This window comes from Schistocerca cancellata, chromosome 6 (genome assembly GCF_023864275.1).
Source record: "Schistocerca cancellata isolate TAMUIC-IGC-003103 chromosome 6, iqSchCanc2.1, whole genome shotgun sequence".
NCBI classification, from domain to species: Eukaryota; Metazoa; Arthropoda; class Insecta; order Orthoptera; family Acrididae; genus Schistocerca; species Schistocerca cancellata.
In genome coordinates, this window is record NC_064631.1 from 357180283 (window position 1) to 357203376 (window position 23094).

At 44.0% G+C, this 23094-nt stretch overlaps 1 protein-coding gene and 1 non-coding gene across 4 annotated transcripts in view; both read left to right on the plus strand.

Moving 5' to 3' along the window:
- Nucleotides 1-23094, plus strand: part of LOC126191410 (hemicentin-2-like) — a 1933978-nt gene that overhangs the window by 863663 nt on the left and 1047221 nt on the right. The gene's annotated exons all lie outside the window — the stretch shown is intronic.
- Trnaa-cgc (transfer RNA alanine (anticodon CGC)) lies at nucleotides 8142-8214 on the plus strand. Its single transcript has one exon. It is a non-coding gene; the product is annotated as a tRNA-Ala (tRNA).

A 23094-nucleotide genomic window follows, 5' to 3' on the forward strand; every position in this document is an offset into this window, starting at 1 on the left:
AGCACCCCATTCTGCTCTCTCACGATGTGCAATAACTAATGAGGTCACTGATATGGAGTACCTGGCAGTAGTGGGCAGCACGATGCACGTAACATGAAAAACGTATATTTTTGGGGGTGTCCCGGAAACTTTTGATCCCATAGTGTGTGTAGCTAACTGTGCCGGATATACCGCACTTTTGGACTTAAACCATCGTTTGAGAATTTTCATACCGTTGCTGCTAAGATTCAGGAGGTAGTAATTGCATTTATGGATCGTTATTTGCAGGGTCAAACACTGACAGACTTTAGAGGTTGTTCAGGGATCCTCTTGCGTAGTTTGGTGTGAGGGACCCAGTCTCCGGCGGCTCGTTACAGAGTACATAATCATGAGTTATTCGGTTTGTTAACGCAGTCCCATTTGTTTCTGTGAAAATACCTTTACAACGGTGAAGAAGTGTGTAATAAGCAATAACCAAAACGTGTAACACAAGAAATACATTAATGCAACAACAGTCACTTGCAAAAATATTACGATTCGGTTGCCGTTGGCGCGAGGACAGATCAGCATAGCGTCGACATGCACTCTTCCTTTGCATTCTGTGAACACAAACTCGAGGTGAATATCGGTCAACTCTTCATCAGTAAACGTTGCCGTAGAACTGCTGTGTATCACTGTTAACGCACAACTAATACCATTGGGAAACAAAACCCTATACAGAATAGAGCAGTACTGAATGCAGACTTGAGGGCAACGAGTTAAAGAGGGCATTACCGTTGGCAACAGCTGGAAACCAGAGACACAGCGCACACCATCGGTCATTGCCTGGTTGTGCGCAATTTTCAGTGCAATACAAATGCAAAGCTAACAGGGACCAGAAAGCAAACGAAGCGCAATAACGCTGTAACGAGCCACCGGAGAGCGAGAGTCACTTGCACTAAAATCCTTTGAAGGTATCCCTCTGAAAGTTTTTCGGAGTTGCGGTTCACCATATGTACGACTTTTTTTAAACTTCAATATGCATCTCGTCAGTCTACGTATTACTCAGCACATTCTTTCATCACAAAGTCTTTCGTGATGGAATTCATCTACGAAATATTTTCAGACTTGAAGCTGATTCAGTTCCAAAATAACACTCCCATCTTGAAGATATTTTTCGTTCTCTCGGTCAGGGGTATCCGCGTTACTCTACAGGAAATCCTCCAATCTAATAAACCGCTGAGGTGATAAAAGTCATGGGATACCTCCTAATATCGTGTCGGACCTCCTTTTGCAAGGTGTAGTGAAGCACCTAAACGTGAAATGGGCTCAACAAGTCTTTGGAAATCCCCTGCAGAAATACTGAGCCGTGCTGGCTATAACCGTCCATAACTGCGAAAGCGTTGCCGGTGTAGGATTCTGTAAACGAACTGACCCATCGGTTATGTCCATGAATGTTCGATGGTTATGTCCATGAATGTTCGATGGAATTCATGTCCAGTGATCTGTCTGACCAAATCGTTCGCTCGAGCTGTCCAGAATTCCTCGAACCGATCACGGTAAATTGTGGCCCGGCGACATGAAACATTGTCGTCCATAAAACTTCCGTCAGTATTTGGGAACGTGAAGTCTATAAATAGCTGCAAATGCTCTCCAAGTAGCCAAACATAACCATTTTCAATCAATGATTGATCGGAGGACCAGTCAGTTCTAAGCAAACACAACCTATACCATTATGCAGCCACTACCAACTTTCACAGTGCCTTGTAGAGAATTTGGGTCCAAGGCTGCGTGGGGTCTGTGCCACACTCAAAACCCTGCATCAGTTCTTACCAACTAAAATAGGGACTAAACTGAAAAGGCCACGGTTTTCCAGCCGTTGAAGGTCCAATCGAATTGGTTACGAGCCCAGGAGAGGCGCTGCACGCTGTATCGCAAAGACACTCGCCATTGCCCATTGACGCAAAATTTCGCTGCACTATCCTAACGGATACATTCGTCTACGTCCCACATTGATTTCAGCGGTTATTTCAAACAGTGTTGCTTGTCTGTCAGCACTGACAACTCTATGCGGACGCTGGTGCCCTCGGTCGTTAAGTGACGGCGCCGGCCACTCCATTGTCCGTGGTGATAGGTAATGCCTGAAATTTGGCAGTCTCGGCACGCTCTTGACTCTACGGATGTTGCAATATAGCATTCGCCAACGATTTCCGAAATGCAATCTCCCATGCGTCTAGCTCCAACTGCCATTCTGCGTTCAGAGTCTGTTAATTCGCGTCATGCAGCCATAATAAAGTCTGACACCTACTGACATGAGTCACCTAAGCACAAATGACAGCATCACCAATTTATATATTGTGTTTGTGATATTACCGCACCATCATTTGTATATGTGCATATCGTTATCCCCTGACTTTTGTCATCTGAGTGTAAGCGTAGTATTGTTGTAAGTCGTTCCCTTTTGCGGAGGATGTGGCGTTTCCTTGACTAGTAAAAGTAGCGGAACCCTAAAAACGGATGCCACGTTATTTATTTGTTCAATTGTCTCACCCAGCGATACAGTAAAATCACTTCCGCTTCAGAGCCAGCATAAATCCATATGTTACGATCGTAATGTTAATCACAGTATCGCGTACGGCATGTACTCTACTTAATATCACTGTCTGTTCTTTAGAGAGATTTCACGTTACAGTACATCAGACGATCTCCAAGTCAATTTTTAACATTTGTTTCACGTACAACTACAAAACTATACTACTGGATAAAAATGAAACATGCTCAAAGAGTGTGTTCAGTGGCATCTATACATATGCGTACTGACACGTTGCTGTATCAGTTTTTTACGATCATGGGCGATGAGATGGCACTATGGAGGCCTGCCAGTGTGTGCTTTGGACGCAGTGTGTCGGCGAGTTGACGTTACTTCCAGCAGTGGTCTATATTATATTCCCACACCTGTAGACCATGTTCTGGACTTGCGCGTAGTACAGGCGCACATCAGACGTGACGCATTGTGCGAGCAGCTGTGGTGGACCGAACAACACACAGGGCAGAAATCAAAGCACATGTCCCACCTTTTGTGTCCCCAAGTACCATATGAAATCGCCTGCTTGTAGCAGAACTAAGGTCACTTGTACCTCAGACCAGGCTACCATTGAGACCATGACACCATCAACCATGGCTACTCTGCTGTAGTGAAAGAGTTGGGTGGGGAGTGCAATGGCGCTCTGTTGTCTGATGAGTGTATGTTCTGCCTGTACGCGAATGATAGACGTAGAGGTCTTTGCACAAATTAACTGCAACGTATAGATTTATTGAATCTGTGTATTGAAGTGTTGGACTGTGCGCAATACAATCTTCTATTGGCTAGGGCTGAAAAGCTATGTGAAACAAAAAAAAAAGGTTCAAATGGCTCTGAGCCCTATGGGACTTAACATCTGAGGTCATCAGTCCCCTAGGACTTAGAACTACTTAAACCTAACTAACCTAAGGACATCACACACATCCATGCCCGAGGCAGGATTCGAACCTGCGACCGTAGCGGTGTCTGTCACACACGACACTCATTAAAAATGTGTGACACTGGAGCGGAATACATAACAGCGACCGCAATGAGAATTAAATGGAGGCAAGCGGGACATTCAGTTAAGCGAATGGAATGAGCAGTTCCTTACTGAATACCGTGAAATAAGAACAAAGATGAACGGTGACTCAGTGGAGGCGTATACCTGAAAACTGGACTAGGAGGCCTTCATCCAGCCGGGTGTTGCATGTGTCAATGATGATGATGAATAAAATGTTGTCGATATCTAAGACGTATCAATTCGAATAAGATACTCAAGCCTTCGATGCCTATCTCCGCCATCATCAGGAGTAAAAACAACTGACTGCCAAGGCTGGTAAGGTATCTTTTGGCGGGACGAATCATATCTCGCATGCTGGGGGCGGGCCGGAACACTGGCCTCAGTCCATGTCTCTGCAGCAAAGGTCCTAACTTTCTGCTCATTTTCTCACAGTATGGCATTGAAGCAGCCGATTCACAAGGCATCCTTTCTTGAGTATTTCTACAACTTTATATGAGTTTACAATATGGTGCTAACCCCTGCCAGATGTTTTGCTAGTCTGTAAGGGACTGCACTAATGGGCCTAAAAGGGACTTTTCTTTATGTATATATTCGGCAGTCGATAAAGCCTGGTAGGTCTGGCAGCACGAGGCACTAATTTCTTCAACACTTCGTCTGGTAAACCAGAGTCCTTTAATACCAACTGAAGATGCTATATTTATTTAGATGACGCACGTACCGGAAGCTTAGTCGCGATCCGACATAGGTCATCGTAAGAAAGTGAGGAAAATGTTTAAAGGACTCTGGTTTACGGCGATGGCGAAGATATCTGGAGGGATCTTGAGTATTTTATTCGAAATGACGTGGCATGAAAACCGAGAAGATTTTATTCAGACATGCCACGACGAAAGAGTCCGAGTATATAATGATGACGATACCATAGCCACATCTAGTACTTTGGTGCAATATTTGTAAAACTGGGGTTACTATGTTAGAAAATGTTACGTAGTAATAGTACCATGTACACAAAAACTTTCTATGAGACGTTGATCTTTGTGAAATCACTCATCGTCACAGTGGCAAGTTCACTGCAATTTACCTTTCAATTTTCGTATCACATTTTCATCAGACACACCTCTACCAAGAGTACAGAAATGTCAATCCAAAATCTGTAAGACTCTGCCTTGTTTGAATCTAAAATGGATGTGTAATATGTCAGTTCTCCAAAGCCAAGCAAAATAAGACGAATCGAGTGATGCAGAGATTCGCTGTCGACGGGTAGCCAGTGATGCCACACCATTTCAGCACATTAGCTTGTTATGTTACAACTCTAGAAGCCTGGATAACGTTTACATTTAAAATCTTGGAGTATAAAGAGATCATCGATTTGTGACGCTACAAACTTTTCTAGAGACGAGACAGAAGGAATCCTCCACAACATTGTTTACATTTTTCTGTGACCCATGTCTTCCCGCAACGTTTCTTATTTGTGGACTTCGCTATATCGAGTGCTTTCAGTAATATTGCTTTAAGATGTCTCATATTTGGTCGCCAAGTGCAACTCTTGCCGAATTTAAAAGCAAGGAAAGTCCTGAATCCATGCAAGCTTGAGGAGAAACCCACTGGTAAATTCAAATATCGCGAGAAGTATTAAAATCCTCAGGCCCACTATAGGCAGCCCGTAGTATGAAATAACTATAACTGCTGCCAGAAAACCGGCTAACAGCACTAACACCACTAACAGCAAGACCAGTCAACTGAGTTCTTATGTGGACGAAATATTGTCAACAATAATGTGCTAGCATAAACTGTTCACGGTGCACTTGCTGCAATAACTCACTATGATAATCCAAGGTTTTCCACAGCAGTCACTGTCGTCTTCTTTAGGAAAGCAATTGACTGTCGGAGAAATAATTGAAATGTACACATGTAAGAGATTAGGTAGTGCCCGTAGCGTCAACGATGAAATGTCACTCACAACGTGGTATCATGATGTGTGAGGATGAGTCAATAAATCAGTCGCAAACTGGGACACACACATCAAAGCCTCATAACCTGAAATTCATTTTCGTTTTCAACATGCTGTCTTTGTAAACGCTTATCCCATCATTCTAACAGGCGTTAAAAGTTTGAATATTTGAATTCTTGTACCAGCGTTCGCGTCTAACGAATAATCACTCGGGATGTAACGAGCATATTTGGTTCCTTAAACTGCTGCAACCGACAAGGCCGATGTGTTCTGAGGGTAGCGAAATATGCCTAACTGGAGGAACAATGTGCTTGACTTTTATGGTCCTTTCCTAAATTCCTGTATCAAACTGAACACAAATTTCCATAAAATGCGGTTGTAACCACATACGGATCGAATTTCGCTATCGACGCGCACGGCGGACAGTCACTCGGCTCACAAAAATTGCGTAGTTCTAGCTGAGTACACTCTCGTAGCACATGTGACGTCTTGGTCTGACTGCAGATCACCAACCTTCGGCCGCAGAATACTGTGTATCAGCTGCTATTCACGCCGCATGCGCTGTCTTTATATCTATAGGCACGAAATTAAAAAGGTATGGCGTATTCCAGCATTTCTGACTTATTTGTTGATTCACCCTAGTATAATACGTGGTATACCCCTATGCACTCTCTCGCCTCCATGCACTGTTCCGTAGAAGGCGTTCTTAACGCTCCATTCTTCAGCTTCAGACTTCCCATGGTTGCGTAAACCACTTCACGTGAATACTTGATGATAAGAATACTTGGACGATACTTTTAACAGTTCCTCATTTCAGCCGGTGCTCTGTTTTTAAAGAATAGCTGCAAATGGATGGTTAATAATTTTCACTCCGTGATAGCAAACCTTAGAATATTCAGAGTTTGTGACAAATGAAGTACACGTTTGTATGCATAAGCAAAACACAATTAGGTGCCTCAGAAATTTCAGGTATGCTGGTGATCCGTGGCTGAAGATCAAAAATTTCTTTTTAAACTTCAGCTGCGTCTCTATCATCGCTGGAAGGTAGGTGGCTTCAGTACGTATGATCGTCTCCTCTACTACACGTGGTTCATCACGCGACACATACTATCGTTAATAACCCTGTTAAGAGACATTGATAATTGCGTGATGTATGTTACGCTATCCCTACGTGTACTGCCACTTACGTATTGCTGAAGTACCTGATATACAGGGAGTTTCCGATAAAGTGTTTCGCTTGGAACTTACAAAATAAGTGAAAGGAATGTACAGGGTTGCCAAGATAAACTTTCGCTACCTGAGCCGTGTAACCAACTTTTTAAGAATGATGTTCAGACGTGGGGTGGAGGATTTGCGTTCTAAGTGGTGTTAGCATCGTGACTTAACATCGGGTGCCGGTTCTGATCTGGTGACCTGGGGTTGACACACAAGCATCAGTGTGCATTGTAGTTCCAAACAGTCATATGTGTCTGGACAAGGTGAGCAGAGATGTTTTCGCACCGCTGTTGAATAACGTGTTTGTATGTACAAATTAACTGGCGATTTGAGAATTGATCCTGGGAGAGACCGACGACCAATTGCGCCACAAATTTTTGAAGCTTTTGTCATGGCTGAGAATTTTGCATGCTACGTCCGATCTTCAAGAGCCTTTAGGTTCTGTCTGTCATGGATATTCACGTGGAGTAAACAAACCTTACATGACTCCAAACGCCCGTCAAAGAAGCTTCTCCCTGCGTGACACAAGAAAATTTACATCTCGTCCACAGCTGAACGTTCAGTAAATTCGGCACTCGTTTGAACACCTTACTTAAATGAAGATTCCGCCACCATAACATCGATCCTAACACAGCGAGTTATGTACAGCACGTGGCACAGGCCACTAACTTCGAGCGTTTGTAGCTTCTTACGTAAAATTGGTAGAAATAAGATTTACATTGATTTGTGCACAGCTCACTTGTATACATCGTCTACATGATAGAAAAGTATAATATTCTGTTTGTAGAATCAAATCTCTTTGCCGTAACTCCCTAGAAAATAACGAAACAAACTAAGTTCATAACTCCCCAGAAAGAGTGACGTTTCTTAAGTTTTCCTATCGCTGTAGATATTACCTTCAGTTATTATTTTGTAAGTTACATAGAAAAAAACATTATCTGAAACAACTTGTATGTTTAGTGCTCTAAAAGCAAGGCGCAGCTCACTGCTGTGCTTACATCCTCCAACTTCTCCAATATTGACACAAAATACAAACGAGAATTTCACTTCTAATCTACTTACTAACCTGATAGCTTCTATGCACAGATGTAAACTTTGTAGGACTGACGCAGCATCATTTACAGGGTTCATTACCTCAATATGTTACCAAGACTATATTTACTTAGCATGAATTTATTTGCTTATAAATGGAGAAGCAATTTCTTATAAAAAATATTGGTTTGATAAGTTTAGCAACAGCTAGTTAATATTTCGCTCACCATTAATAACATGTTTGTTATAACTGTTCCACATGTACATTCCATAGACTACTTTCTACCATCTGCCACCTTTTCGACCTGTTCATCACATTCACCAGTTTGTCCATGTAACGTAGTGTTCTGTGCCAAATCTCACTTGTAGATCATTTTGGTTTATACATTCCTGTACTTTCACCGAGCGAGGTGGCGCAGTGGTTAGCGCACTGGACTCGCATTCGGGAGGACGACGGTTCAATCCCGTCTCCGGCCATCCTGATTTAGGTTTTCCGTGATTTCCCTAAATAGCTTCAGGCAAATGCCAGGATGGTTCCTTTGAAAGGGCACGGCCGATTTCCGTCCCCATCCTTCCCCCACCCGAGCTTGTGCTCCGTCTCTAATGACCTCGTTGTCGACGGGACGTTAAACACTAATCTCCTCCTCCTCCTGTACTTTCAATCTTTGAAAATACTGTAATATTACATTTATTTGTTCAGAGCCAATCTGAATGCTACATTACGCTTATGGTTATATATCAGTATAGTTAAAAAATCATATATCTTTGAAAAACAAACTTTCTATGTCTATGAACTTCCGCGGAGTTTCTTTTGAGTATTAAGCCATATGACGATGGCCTAAGAATACGAAAGCCGCTTCATAATGAGAAATTAAAATAGTATTATTGTGGAACATTAATGCTTTGTATTTAAGTTTTTAAAACAACTGTTGCCCAGTTCAGCCGTTCACTTCTACCAACTGATCCATTTTCTACACTAGTCGATTTCCAGAGTCATCGAAGCTCTCTACACCTAACTGAGAATACTGGTCTCTTTTGCTTCCAGTACTGATGCTTACTGCTTGTCTAGTGAAAGTGGCAGACTTCGTATCTTGCCATAAATGTGAGCTTCATCACAGCTTTGACAATAACGTGTCCTGTGCTGTCTGGTATAAAAACGTAATGAATGAAGATTATTCTCATTACAAAGGTATTTCATATCGGTTTTCTGAATGTCTGGCAGATTTCACGCAGACGTCTTTTGAAATCCTGGACGTACATGAATAATCCTGTGTATTAGAAACTCATTATATTTACCATTGGGCAGAAACATTACCTGGTGGATCGAGCTGAAAACATTCCCAGTAAGGTTGTGTTTATACTGAAGAAACTCTGAGGCGACAGTAACAGCGTACTCTTCAGTATTCTTACAAATGCAGCACTGCCGAACATCTGTACATCAATGCCATTTATAGCACAACAATTAAATATTGACCTAAACTTCTGTTAGATGGTACTCATTAGACAGTATCATTTCGCGAAGATTTATTCTCAGTTTAACGTATACGAATCAACATTTCATACAAATAAACCGCTGCCCACTTTATTTTCGAGCCTCATATTTTTCTAAAACTCTAACGTAATTCGCCTTTTCTAACTATGTAGTCCGATTCCGATTGGTTCCTTCCGGCACTTTTAAAAAACAAATTTCATAGACGAAATAGTCTTTCTCACGAGGAGAGTGCACAGGTCAGGGATGGGGATCAAAAAGCGTACTTTGTAGTAATTAAGTTTTGCTTTCCAGTTAGCTCACACTAAAGCTGTTCACATTGGTGTGCTTTCATGCAAGAGAAATCATTGTTAGACACCGGGCGATATCAGATTCTGCACAGTCCACTAAAGCAGTCCCCATCCTAGTAATGGTGACGTAGCCAGTTGTGTATGTTGGACGACTGGCACGATTAAGGACTTAGGTTCAATATTGATCGCAGGATAATTTTTGATTTTAGCGTTGCGTACCTTAATTGGCAAGAACGGAGCCCTTATGGGATTACTTAGTTGTCTGTCCATCCCTCTGTTGAGCTTCATTTTTCTCGGGAGTGGTAGAGGTATCAAGCTGAAATTTGCGTCAGGTACTGATGTACACAGTTCCTTGTCGAAGAAAAAATTTCAGTTTCTAAGTCAATGAAGCCAAAACATATGGACATTTATGTAGCATATTTTGACTCTCGCAAACTCAATCACTTATAATCTGTAGCTGAACTAAGCATGTATATAATTAAGTTTGTTTGAAACTCTCAGAGGGCGCGGGCCCTAACCGCACTTGCCTTTTTCTTCTGTGAGAAATGTATTGGTATAAATGACCGAAAATAAGGGAGAGGACTGCTGAATGTGTTATACGCCGATTTATATTTGTAAATTAAAAGAAGCGAAACCAGTATTTCAGAATGTTAATGACCAGTTTCTCCTTAAATTTATGGGATAATAAATGCCGTTGTGGCAAGGTGACCATACAGTGTTCATGATGCAGGAACAGTTAACGTTACCAACGCTCCTATCACAACTATTACTCGAAGAATTATAAACTGTAATATCACAGATAAATTTGTATGCACCTGCTGCATATTAAATATGAAATCCATTATATTTATCTCTGCTTCATGCAGTCAATTTAATGAAGACGGTTATTAGAAGTGAAACTAGGGCAAAAACAGACAAAATGAGAGAAGATAATGAAAATTCACTTTTGACTGGGTTGAGACTGGTGCCAAAGCATGTTACCTTGTGAGCTTACACATCACATTACCTTGCTGCTCGACAGTCGTGGGTCATATCCATGGATGACGCATAAATTCATTTCGTCCGCATTGTGTGGACAGATATATCTTGAATGGAGGCCCACGGGGGCGAACGGCTTTAGGGTGAGGTGCGTGGCACCTTAAATCACATCACCGTTCACCCACTTATTCGATGTTCATCCTCGACTCCTATGTTCATCCTCGACTCCTAGACTGCATGCCGTCCTCTTGACAATTTCTTTGCTACCTTTGAAGTCCACTTCTTTACAACATCGGCCATTGAGGTAGAGTTGGGATTTGCTTTTATTGTTCACAATACTGGAGAAAGTAATGATCAATAACACGTTTACCCATGTGGTGGCATATTTATTGCATGCAGTTTGCTACTTCTTCTTTGAAGTAAAATTTGACTCGCCTCAACATCAAGTACCTCATGATAAAATCGTTGCACAATCGACTTGGTCAGCTTTAATATTTTGCCTACATGTTTCGTCACTGCTTTCTCCTTTTCATTGCAAGTAAAATTAATAACATTAACAGCAATCATGTCCTGTCAGGCAACAATGCGGATTGCCTTAACTGGGTTGTAACAGTACACAGTCAGGTGACACAAAAAGTATTTACTACGTTTGGTTCCACTCTTAGTCTTGCTTGTTACACTACACATTATCACTTCGTAAATCTATGTGTCAGTGCCCAGCTAGTTAAAGCGTCGTTCTAAAATGGAACGTTACAAGGTATGTTTCTGAGCCCAACGGGCGTTCGTGAATCTCGAGCTGAGATTACAGTAGGCGCTTGAGACAAGTACCGCAGTCTCTCTAATCTCTGTAGTACAGCAAGTTCCACCGCTGCGCTGAGCTGTGGGCGTCGAGGCATGCGCGGAGCTTACGATAAGAGGACTCCGAGCGCTGACCACCCCCTACCGCCGCCTCAGGGTCCCGCAGTTTCCAAAACCCGAGCCGGGCTGTACTGGCTTAACTCTCTGAGGTGCTCCTCGTTTGGGTCCACTCAGCGGGCTTGAAATAGCTTCTGGAACGACCGAAGCCGCTCTGCTCGCCATGGCTGACCACCACTCCTCACCTGTCAGAGCGACCTCGGTCATCGTAAGAGATGAGTGCATTTCCAGGTATCGAGAGGACTTCACGTCCAGTATCAACAGTTAAGACGAAACAAGCAGTTCGGGGAACTCCGTCAGCCGACTCGTGCGAGAATTATCTTCAATATCCTATCAACAAACGGACCCCTTATAAGTTCGTAGGCTTCCACGGCAGGTGTAATTCTGAATAAATTAATTTTGGGCATTGGACCGTTCAGTACGAACTAATATAGCAACTAATTTACCGGCGCGTCAAGCGACTTGCTGCAGTTCTCATGTTGTTGTTGTGGTCTTCAGTCCTGAGACTGGTTTGATGCAGCTCTCCATGCTACTCTATCCTGTGCAAGCTTCTTCATCTCCCAGTACCCACTGCAACCCACATCGTTCTGAATCTGCTTGGTGTATTCATCTCTTGGTCTCCCTCTACGATTTTTACACTCCACGCTGCCCTCCAATACTAAATTGGTGATGCCTTGATGCCTCAGAACATGGCCTACCAATCGATCCCTTCTTCTAGTCAAGTTCTGCCACAAACTTCTCTTCTCCCCAATCCTATTCAATATCTCCTCATTAGTTATGTGATCTACCCATCTAATGGTTCAAAGGGCTCTGAGCACTATGTGACTCAACATCTGTGGTCATAAGTCCCCTAGAACTTAGAACTGCTCAAATCTAACTAACCTAAGGACATCACACATATCCATGCACGAGGCAGGATTCGAACCTGCGACCGTAGCGGTCGCGCGGTTCCGGACTGAGCGCCTAGAACCGCTAGACCACCGCGGCCGGCCTACCCATCTAATCTTAAGCATTCTTCTGTAGCACCACATTTCGAAAGCTTCTATTCTCATCTTGTCCAAACTATTTATCGTCCATGTTTCATTTCCATACATGGCTACACTCCATACAAATACTTTTAGAAATGACTTCCTGACACTTAAATCTATACTCGATGTTAACAAATTTCTCTTCTTCAGAAACGATTTCCTTGCCATTGCCAGTCTACATTTTATATCTTCTCTACTTCGACCATCATCAGTTATTTTGCTCCCCAAATAGCAAAACTCCTTTACTACTTTAAGTGTCTCATTTCCTAATCTAATACCCTCAGCATCTCCCGACTTAATTCGACTACATTCCATTATCCTCGTTTTGCTTTTGTTGATGTTCATCTTATATCCTCCTTTCAAGATGCTATCCATTCCGTTTAACTGCTCTTCCAAGTCCTTTGCTGTCTCTGACAGAATTACAATGTTATCGGCGAACCTCAAGGTTTTTATTTCTTCTACATGGATTTTAATACCTACTCCGAATTTTTCTTTTGTTTCCTTCACTGCTTGCTCAATATACAGATTGAATAACATCGGGGAGAGGCTACAACCCTGTCTCACTCCCTTCCCAACCACTGCTTCCTTTTCATGTCCCTCGACTCTTATAACTGCCATTTGGTCTCTGTACAAATTGTAAATAGCCTTCGTTCCCTGTATTTTACCCCTGCCACCTTCAGAATTTGAAAGAGAGTATTCCAGTCAACACTGTCAAAAGCTTTCTCTAAGTCTACAAATGCTAGAAACGTAGGTTTGCCTTTCCTTAATCTAGCTTCCAAGATAAGTCTTAGGGTCAGTATTGCCTCACGTGTTCCAATATTTCTACGGAATCCAAACTGATCTTCCCCGAGGTCGGCTTCTACTAGTTTTTCCATCCGTCTGTAAAGAATTCGTGTTAGTATTTTGCATCCGTGATTTATTAAACTGATAGTTCGGTAATTTTCACATCTGTCAACACCTGCTTTCTTTGGGATTGGGGTTATTGCATTCTTCTTGAAGTTGAGGGTATTTCGCCTGTCACATACTTCTTGCTCACCAGATGGTAGAGTTTTGTCAGGACTGGCTCTCCCAAGGCTGTCAGTAGTTCTAGTGGAATGTTATCTACTCCCGGGGCCTTGTTTCGACTCAGGTCTTTCAGTGCTCTGTCTAACTCTTCACGCAGTATCATATGTCCCATTTCACCTTCATCTACATCCTCTTCCATTTCCATAATATTGTCCTCAAATACATCGCCCTTGTATAGATCCTCTATATACTCCTTCCAACTTTCCGCCTTCCCTTCTTTGCTTAGAACTGGGTTTCCCTCTGAGCTCTTGATATTCATGCAAGTGGTTCTCTTCCTTCCAAAGGTCTCTTTAATTTTCCTGTAGGCAGTATCTATCTTACCCCTAGTGAGATAAGCCTCTACATCCTTACATTTGTCCTCTAGCCACCCCTGCTTAGCCATTTTGCACTTCCTGTCGATCTCATTCTTGAGACGTTTGTATTCCTTTTTGTCTGCTTCATTTACTGCATTTTTATATTTTCTCCTTTCATCAATTAAATTCAATATTTGTTCTGTTACCCAAGAATTTCTACTATCCCTCGTCTTTTTACCTACTTGATCCTCTGCTGCCTTCACTACTTCATCCATCAAAGCTACCCATTCTTCTTCTACTGTATTTCTTTCCCCCATTCCTGTCAACTTTTCCCTTATGGTCTCCCTGAAACTCTGTACAACCTCTAATTTAGTCAGTTTATCCAGGTCCCATCTCCTTAAATTCCTAGCTTTTTGCAGTTTCTTCAGTTTTAATCTACAGTTCATAACCAATAGATTGTGGTCAGAGTCCACATCTGCCCCTGGAAATGTCTTACAATTTAAAACCTGGTTCCTAAATCTCTGTCTTACCATTATATAATTTATCTGAAACCTGTCAGTATCTCCAGGCTTCTTCCATGCATACAACCTTCTTTTATGATTTTTGAACCAAGTGTTAGCTATGATTAAGTTGTGCTCTGTGCAAAATTCTACCAGGTGGTTTCCTCTTTCATTTCTTACCCCCAATCCATATTCACCTACTACGTTTCCTTCTCTCCCTTTTCCTACCACCGAATTCCAGTCACCCATGACTATTAAATTTTCATCTCCCTTCACTATCTGAATAATTTCTTTTATTTCATCATACATTTCTTCAATTTCTTCGTCATCTGCAGAGGTAGTTGGCATGTAAACTTGTACTACTGTAGTAGGTGTGGGCTTCGTGTCTATCTTGGCCACAATAATGTGTTCACTATGCTGTTTGTAGTAGCTTACCCGCATTCCTATTTTTTTATTCATTATTAAACCTACTCCTGCATTACCTCTATTTGACTTTGTATTTATAAACCTGTATTCGCCTGACCAAAAGTCTTGTTCCTCCTGCCACCGAACTTCACTAATTCCCACTATATCTAACTTTAACCTATCCATTTCCCTTTTTAAATTTTCTAATCTATCTGCACGATTAAGGGATCTGACATTCCACGCTCCGATCCGTAGAACGCCAGTTTTCTTTCTCCTGATGACGACGTCCTCTTGAGTAGTCCCCGCCCAGAGATCCGAATGGGGGACTATTTTACCTCCGGAATATTTTACCCAAGAGGACGCCATCATTATTAACCATACAGTACAGCTGCATGCCCTCGGGAAAAATTACGGCTGTAGTTTCCCCTTGCTTTCAACCGTTCGCAGTACCAGTACAGCAAGGCCGTTTTGGTTAGTGTTACAAGGCCAGATCAGTCAATCATCCAGACTGTTGCCCTTGCAACAACTGAAAAGGCTGCTGCCCCTCTTCAGGAACCACACGTTTGTCTGGCCTCTCAACAGATACCCCTCCGTTATGGTTGCACCCACGGTACGGCTATCTGTATCGCTGAGGCACGCAAGCCTCCCCACCAACGGCAAGGTCCATGGCTCATGGGGGGGGGGGGGGGCAGTTCTCATATATTTCAATTATCTGGTAGCTACCGACGTCACACACCTGCGTTGTCATTGGAAAATTTGAAGAGAGGTTGTTACGTAGGCGATGGCTCTACCCCGCTGGCTCATTGGAAGGCAACTGTAGTAGGCGATTAGTTGGAAGTAGCGTATCGGCTGGCTGTTTTCTGTGCCAGTCTCATAAGTGACTGGTATGTAATCTCTTGTTGGTGACTGGAAGGCAACAGGATATCGGCAGCTTGTATCCAGGCAGTAGCGTTTTCCTGCAGCTAAACGTTAAGGCCTCAAGGCTGTTCCCTCGTGGCATCAGTTTGTACTGATAAACATAAGTCAACTTGTGCTGCTGGCTGGCGAAAACACGCGTTCCGCTAGGCTGGAATCGCTGGCAGCCAGGCCGTACGTAGCTTGCATCCATCCTTATTGTTCATGATTTAAGGCGTTCAATTAAATCAGTAGCCACTCTTCTCTCTTTCTTTCCGCTGCTGCATCCAGGGCTACTGAGAAAGCACGTGACGTTCTCGAGAATTGATAAGATGGTCACATTTCTGTTGGTATCCTGCTACTGCTGAACTGTCCTCCTACCCCAGTCACACGTAATCCTCGTAATCCTCACGCTCCGAAACGCGAGCGCTAGTGCCTCTCCCGGTTTGACCAACGTAGACTTCGGCACATTCACAACGAAGCTCGTCGACGCCTGCAGTGTGAAGAGCATCAGAGAGATCCTTAGCGAGCCTCAACAGATGTCGGATCTAGCGGCAGCTGAGAAACGTGTGTTTGAGTCCTCCACAACGCACAATCTTATTTGGACGGTCGTTGCGGCTTGTGACATAAGGATATGCGAGTAACAGAAAGAGTATCTTCTGCATCTTTGTCTGTTTTGTCTTCACTGTACCACATTGCTTATTGTACATCTCTTACCTTGTATCCATTGTCACGGAACGTTTTCTTCAGCTCGTTCATTTCGTGTTGTTTGTGGCTGGCGCCACTAATCCGGTGATTTCGGGCTGTCGGCGTACGCAGCACAGTGTTCCTTTGCGCTGAATGGCGGCGCGAATCAGCATGTAGGTATCTGTTAACGTGCGTCGGCTACCTGAAGAGTTTATACCCTAGTTTGATGCTAGATGGTCTATAGGCCTCCACATCCAGAACAGGAATCGCTCCGTTGTTTTCTATTTCTAGTGTAAAAAGCACGTTCCTGTGTAAGCTGCACAGGTGCTCACGGAATCTGCGTAGTTCTGCTTCCCCATGCACCATATGACGAACGCCATTCAAACTTTATTCAAAATAAACTTCATCTTGTCGGCACCGGAAGCAAAAATGAATGGGTCATTTTTCATGGATATACCTAAATCAAGAAGATGTAGTAATTCAGGTGATGGACTGCATCGGCAGTGCTTTCTGAATGCCGATTATAACGAATTCTTAGATTGCTTCTCCCAAAAGTACGCAACACATACACTATGTGATTAAAAGTACCCGGACACCTGGCTGAAAATGACTTACAAGTTCGTGGCGCCATCCATCGGTAACTCTGGAATTGAATATGGTGTTGTTCCACAATATAGTCCATGACCAGCTCACCAACTACCTAACTACTAACAACCTACTAGACGAATACCAATCAGGTTTCCGTAAATATCGAAGCACAACATCCGCACTGATAAAGGTGACAGATGACCTGAAACTTGCCATGGACAGACAAGAAGCGACTATCATTTGCTTCTTAGATTTCAGCAAAGCATTTGATACTGTCGACTTCGACATCTTACTAGCCAAACTTAGCGGTCTAAATTTCTCACCAAGTGCAGTGCAATGGTTTCGCTCATACATGACGTCTCGTCAGCAACGCGTCCTGTCCGGGAATATAAAATCACAATGGCGGCAGGTAGTGTCAGGCGTTCCCCAAGGCTCAGTACTAGGTCCCATACTCTTCTCTCTGTATGTCAATGATGTGTCATCGGTTCTGACTTATTGCAAATATCATATGTATGCTGATGACCTTCAGTTGTATCTAAGTGCGGAACCAAACAATCTGAAGAAAGCTATTGAAAACTTCAATACTGATCTCGATGCATTATCAAAATGGGCACAGGACATAGGACTAAAACTAAACCCATCTAAAACCCAAGCGGTACTTGTTGGTCACTCTAAGCTCATTAGCCCAAAACATCGGGAATCTGTACCATATCTTATAATAAATGGAACAAATATTAACTTCTCTCCCTCAGCAAAGAGTTTGGGAGTAATAATAGATGAAAATTTAAATTGGACAGAGCACGTAACTGCAGTGTGCAAAAAAGCATCAGCATCCCTTCATGTCCTACAAAAATATAAAAAACTCTTCCCTTTCGAGCTGAAAAAGAAATTAGTACAAACGCTTATATTCCCGATCATTGATTACAGCGATATTATCCTACAAGGCCTCTCTCAGGAAAACTCGCGACCTCTGGAACTGGTCATGAACGCCTGTGTCCGATATATCTGTGACATTCGACTTTTTGATCACATTTCACCAGCATATGCAAAATTGTCCTGGCTGCGTGCAGACAAACGCAGAGATTTCCATACTCTCTGTCTCATCTACTGCCTTATAAATGTACACTGTCCCTCATATCTCTCCTAGTCCTTAACGCTTATGTCTGAACAACATGATAGAAACACACGTTCCCATCATAATAAAATCCTCTCTGTTCCACTGCATCGCTCAGTCGCCTTCTCCAAGTCCTTTACAATAGCGGGAACCCGACTCTGGAATAACCTCCCTCGGTATGTTAGAGAACTTAAAAACATGTCCAGCTTCAAAAAACAGTTAATGACGTATCTACTTAAGCAACAGTAATGCTTTCCTTTGTACACAAATGCACTTCATCTCATTACTTCCCTCTTTCCCCCTCCTTAAGTCTCCCTCCCCAAAAACTCGCTATACTAGTAAACATCTACCTTACACACCAAGATATTAATGTACATCTGCACAAATCGTCATTACTATTGCCAATTTTTCTCATGTTTATTATTATTATTTAATTTTTTTACTGTTACTATTATTAGTTTTATCATAATTTGTATGTATAGCACCTGTCGTAAAAATACTGCCAGTACTTACTTTATTAGGTCTTAGTGATTATTCTTTATTCATATTGTGACTAGAGTAATCTAATTTTCTTATTTAAAGTATTGTCATGATGTAACTCTGATGTGTGAAATGCTGCATGTGTGAAACACTGGTCCGATGTAAGAGAGGGCCTGATGGCCCTAATCTGATCAGGTTAAATAAATAAATAAATAAAATAAATAAAATAAATATCTGTGATGATAGCTTCCACTCTCGCAGCCATACGTTCAAACAGGTGCTGGAAGGTTTCTTGGGGAATTGTGGCACATTCTTCACGGAGTGCTGCACTTAGGAGGAGAGATATCGATGCCAGTCGGTGAGGCCTGGCACGAAGTCGGCGTTCCAAAACACCCCAAAGGTGTTTTATAGGATTCAGGTCAGGACTCTGTGCAGACCATTCCATTACAAGCACATTATAATCGTGCAACCGCTCCGCCACAGGTCGTGCACTATGAACAGGTGCTCGATCGTGTTGAAAGATTCAATCGCCATCCGCGAATTGCTCTTCACTAGTGGTAAGGGAGACGGTGCTTAAAACATCAATGTGGGCCTGTGCTGTGATAGCGCCACGCAAAACAACAAGGGGTGGAAGCCCCCTCCATGAAAAACACGACCACACCATAACACCACCGCCTCCGACTTTTACTCTTGGCAATACACACGCTGGCAGACGACGTTGACCGGGCATTCTTTGTGCCGCGATTCGTCACTGCACACAACGTTTTTACGGGTTCGATTCCCGGCGGGGTCAGGGATTTTCACCTTCCTCGAGATGAATTATCATTTTACCATCATTCATGAAAGTGGAGAGTCTGGGCTGAACAAAGGTTGGGAATTTGTACGGGCGCTTGTAACCTCGCAGTTGAGCGCCCCACAAACCAAACATCATCATCACCTAACCGTAGCGCCTCTCTGGAACTCCAGCCTTGGTACAAATTTCAATTCATTGCTTCGGGCTGTACTCATTATCAAAGACAAAATTGACTTAATACGTCTCTGCAACATACGTTATAATATATCACCTATACCTGAGGTACAGGAATGATTATCCCTATTGCGTTCAGTGCTAAGCTGCTCTTCCAATATTTAGAGCTTCTGCAATACTGATACGAGTTAAGAAGAGGAACATCAGGATGGGCTGAGGGGTGAGTTGGAGTCTGTATTGGTGAGGGAGACATCTTAGGGTCATTCGTACGGCTGTATTAGCCGCAGTGCCAGGGTGGCGCAGTAGTTAGCGCATCTACCTAGTGAGCAGCAGACCCAGGTTCGAATTCCAGCCATGTCACAAATTTTAATTCATTGTTTCCGGCTGTATTCATTGTCATAGATATTGTCTTTGAATAAATGTGTCATTTGCCTTCGCCTCATTATGCACTATTTCAGCTACATCCTGTACTATACTGTAACAGTTCTTTATACGTATAGTCCAAGTCTCATCGAGCTGTGGTACTTGACAGTGATAAAAAACGTTGTGTTCTGCCTTACGGCAGGTCTTGTCGTGAGTGATGCCTCGTCAGAGAGGTCCACTGCATGAGCGTCTAGGGAAGTGATTTCAGTGATGGTTTCCCGTTGCCTTCCATTGATGATGATCAAATGATAATGAGGACCACACAACACCCTGTCCTTGAGAGGAGAAAATCTCCGACACAGCCGGGAATCGAACCCGGCGCTCTTGGCGTGACAGACCGCCGGACCACTCAGGTATATGGGCGGACGGACAGTGATACGTCATGCGAAAATTAAATTCGACCCTAAGTTTTGCACTCCAGTGTACTCTACATCTACATCTACATACATAGTTCGCAATCCACCATACGGTGCGTGGCGGAAGGTACCTCGTTCCACAACCAGCATCTTCTCTCCCTGTTCCACTCCCAAACAGAACAAGGGAAAAAAGGCTGCCTATATGCCTCTGTACGAGCCCTAATCTCTCTTATCTTATCTTTGTTGTCTTTCCTCGAAATATAAGTTAGCGGCAGTAAAATAGTACTGCAGTCAGCCTCAAATGCTGGTTCTTTAAATTTCCTCATTAGCGATTCACGAAAAGAACGCGTCCTTTCCTCCAGAGACTCGCACCCGAATTCCTGAAGCATTTCCGTAACACTCGCGTGATCATCAAACCTACCAGTAACAAATCTAGCAGCCCGCCTCTGAATTGCTTCTATGTCCTCCATCAATCCGACCTGATAGGGATCCCAAACGCTTGAGCAGTACTCAAGAATAGGTCGTATTAGCGTTTCATAAGCGGTCGCCTTTACAGATGAACCACATCTTCCCAAAATTCGACCAATGAACCGAAGACGACTATCCGCCTTCCCCATAACTGCCATTACATGCTTCTCCCACTTCATATCGCTCTGCAGTGATACGCCCAAGTATTTAATCGACGTGATTGTGTCAAACGCTACACTACTAATGGAGTATTCAAACATTACGGGATCCTTTTTGCTATTCATCTGCACTAATTTACATTTATCTATATTTAGAGTTAGCTGTCATTCTCTACACCAATCACAAATCCTGTCCAAGTCATCTTGTATCCTCCTACAGTCACTCAACGACGACACCTTCCCGTACAGCATAACATCATCAGCAAACAGCCGCACATTGCTATCCACCCTATCCAGAAGATCATTTACGTGGATAGAAAACAACAGCGGACGTACCACACTTCCCTGGTGCACTTCAGATGATACCCTCACCTCGATCAACACTCACTATCGAGGACAACGTACTGGGTTCTATTACTTAAGAAGTCTTCGAGCCACTCACATATTTGGGAACCAGTCCCATATGCTCGTACCTGCAGTGGGGCACCGAGTCAAACGCTCTCCGGAAGTCAAGCAATATGGAATCCGTCTGATACCCTTCATCCATGGTTCGCAAGATATCATGTGAAAAAAGGGCGAGTTGCGTTTCGCACGAGCGATGCTTTCTAAAGCCGTGCTGATGCATGGACAGCAACTTCTCTGTCTCAAGGAAATTCATTATATTGCATCTTAGCAAACTGTATTAGCGTTGTAACAGTGTTGTAACAGTGTTGTAACAGGCGTCAGTATTTCTGTACGGACAAAGCCGCAGTCAGAGTGCTGCAGGTGCGAGTTCTGTTCGGTAGCCAATACTGCATTGTACACGAGGTGGACCGGGTGCCGGGGTGTGAGGTGGAAGGAAGGTGGGGGCGACGCGATCGGCGAGTGTAGCCGGGTGTGGCGGGCGCGGCGGCGGAAGCTGCGCAGCTGGTCAGCTGTCACGGCGGGGCGGCCGCCTATCGATTCATCGGGGCTCGGCTCGGCGCGGTGCGGCGCGGCAGTTGCCGGAAGCGATCTGTCGGTCCGGGCGGGCCAGCTTGTTAACAATATTCTGCTAATGAGCAGCGCGGCCGGCTGCGGCGCCGCCGCTGCCAAATGGAGCGCCGCGCCCGCCCTGCCGTGCTCCGCCCGCTGCCCGCACTCTGCTCTGTCCTCGCCCACCACCTCCCGGCCGTCCGTCCCTCACTTTTAATGGCGGCCTTTCTGCACCTGTCACGTCCGTCATTAGTTTCCAATATATTCTTTACACGCAGTTGCACAGCCTCGATGAAATGTTTCAATAGACACATTTTTCGCTCTGGGTTGTAAATTTTTTCATTTATATGTACGACTGACTAATTCCCACATTTACACGATTCCCAAACGCAACCCATATTATAACACCTCCCTCTCCTCCTGCCGAACAGGCCATGAAGGCCCAAAGGTACCGACTGGCCGCCGTGTCGTCCTCAGCCCACCGGCGTCACTGGATGCGGATAAGGAGGGGCATGTGGACAGCACACCACTCTCCCGGCCGTATGTCAGTTTCCGAGACCGGAGCCGCTACTTCTCAATCAAGTAGCTCTTCAATGAAACTTCCTGGCGGATTAAAACTGTGTGCTGGACGAGACTCGAACTCGGGACCTTTGCCTTTCGCGGGCAAGTGCTCTACCATCTGAGCTACCCAAGCACGACTCACGCACCGTCCTCACAGCCTTACTCAGTTGGTAGAGCACTTGCCCGCGAAAGGCAAATGTCCCGAGTTTCAGTCTCGGTCCGGCAAACAGTTGTAATCTGCCAAGAAGTTTCATATCAGCGCACACTCCGCTGCAGAGTGAAAATCTCATTCTGGAAACATCCCCCAGGCTGTGGCCAAGCCATGTCTCCGCAGTATCCTTTCTTTCAGGAGTGCTAGTTCTGCAAGATTCGCAAGAGAGCTTCTGTAAAGTTTGGAAAGTAGGAGACGAGGTACTGGCAGAAGTAAGGCTGTGAGGACGGGGTGTGAGTCGTGCTTGGGTAGCTCAGTTGGTAGAGCACTTGCCCGCCAAAGGCAAAGGTTCCGAGTTTGAGTCTCGGTCCGGCACACAGTTGTAATCTGCCAGGAAGTTTCATATCAGCGCACACTCCGCTGCAGAATGAAAATCTCATTCTGCAAGTAGCTCTTCAGTTTGCCTCACAGGGGCTGAGTGCACCCCGCGTGCCAACAGCGCTCGGCAGACCGGATGGTCACCCATCCAAGTGCAAGCCCAGCCCAAAAGCGCTTAACTTCGGTGATATGACGGGTACAGGTGTTACCACTGC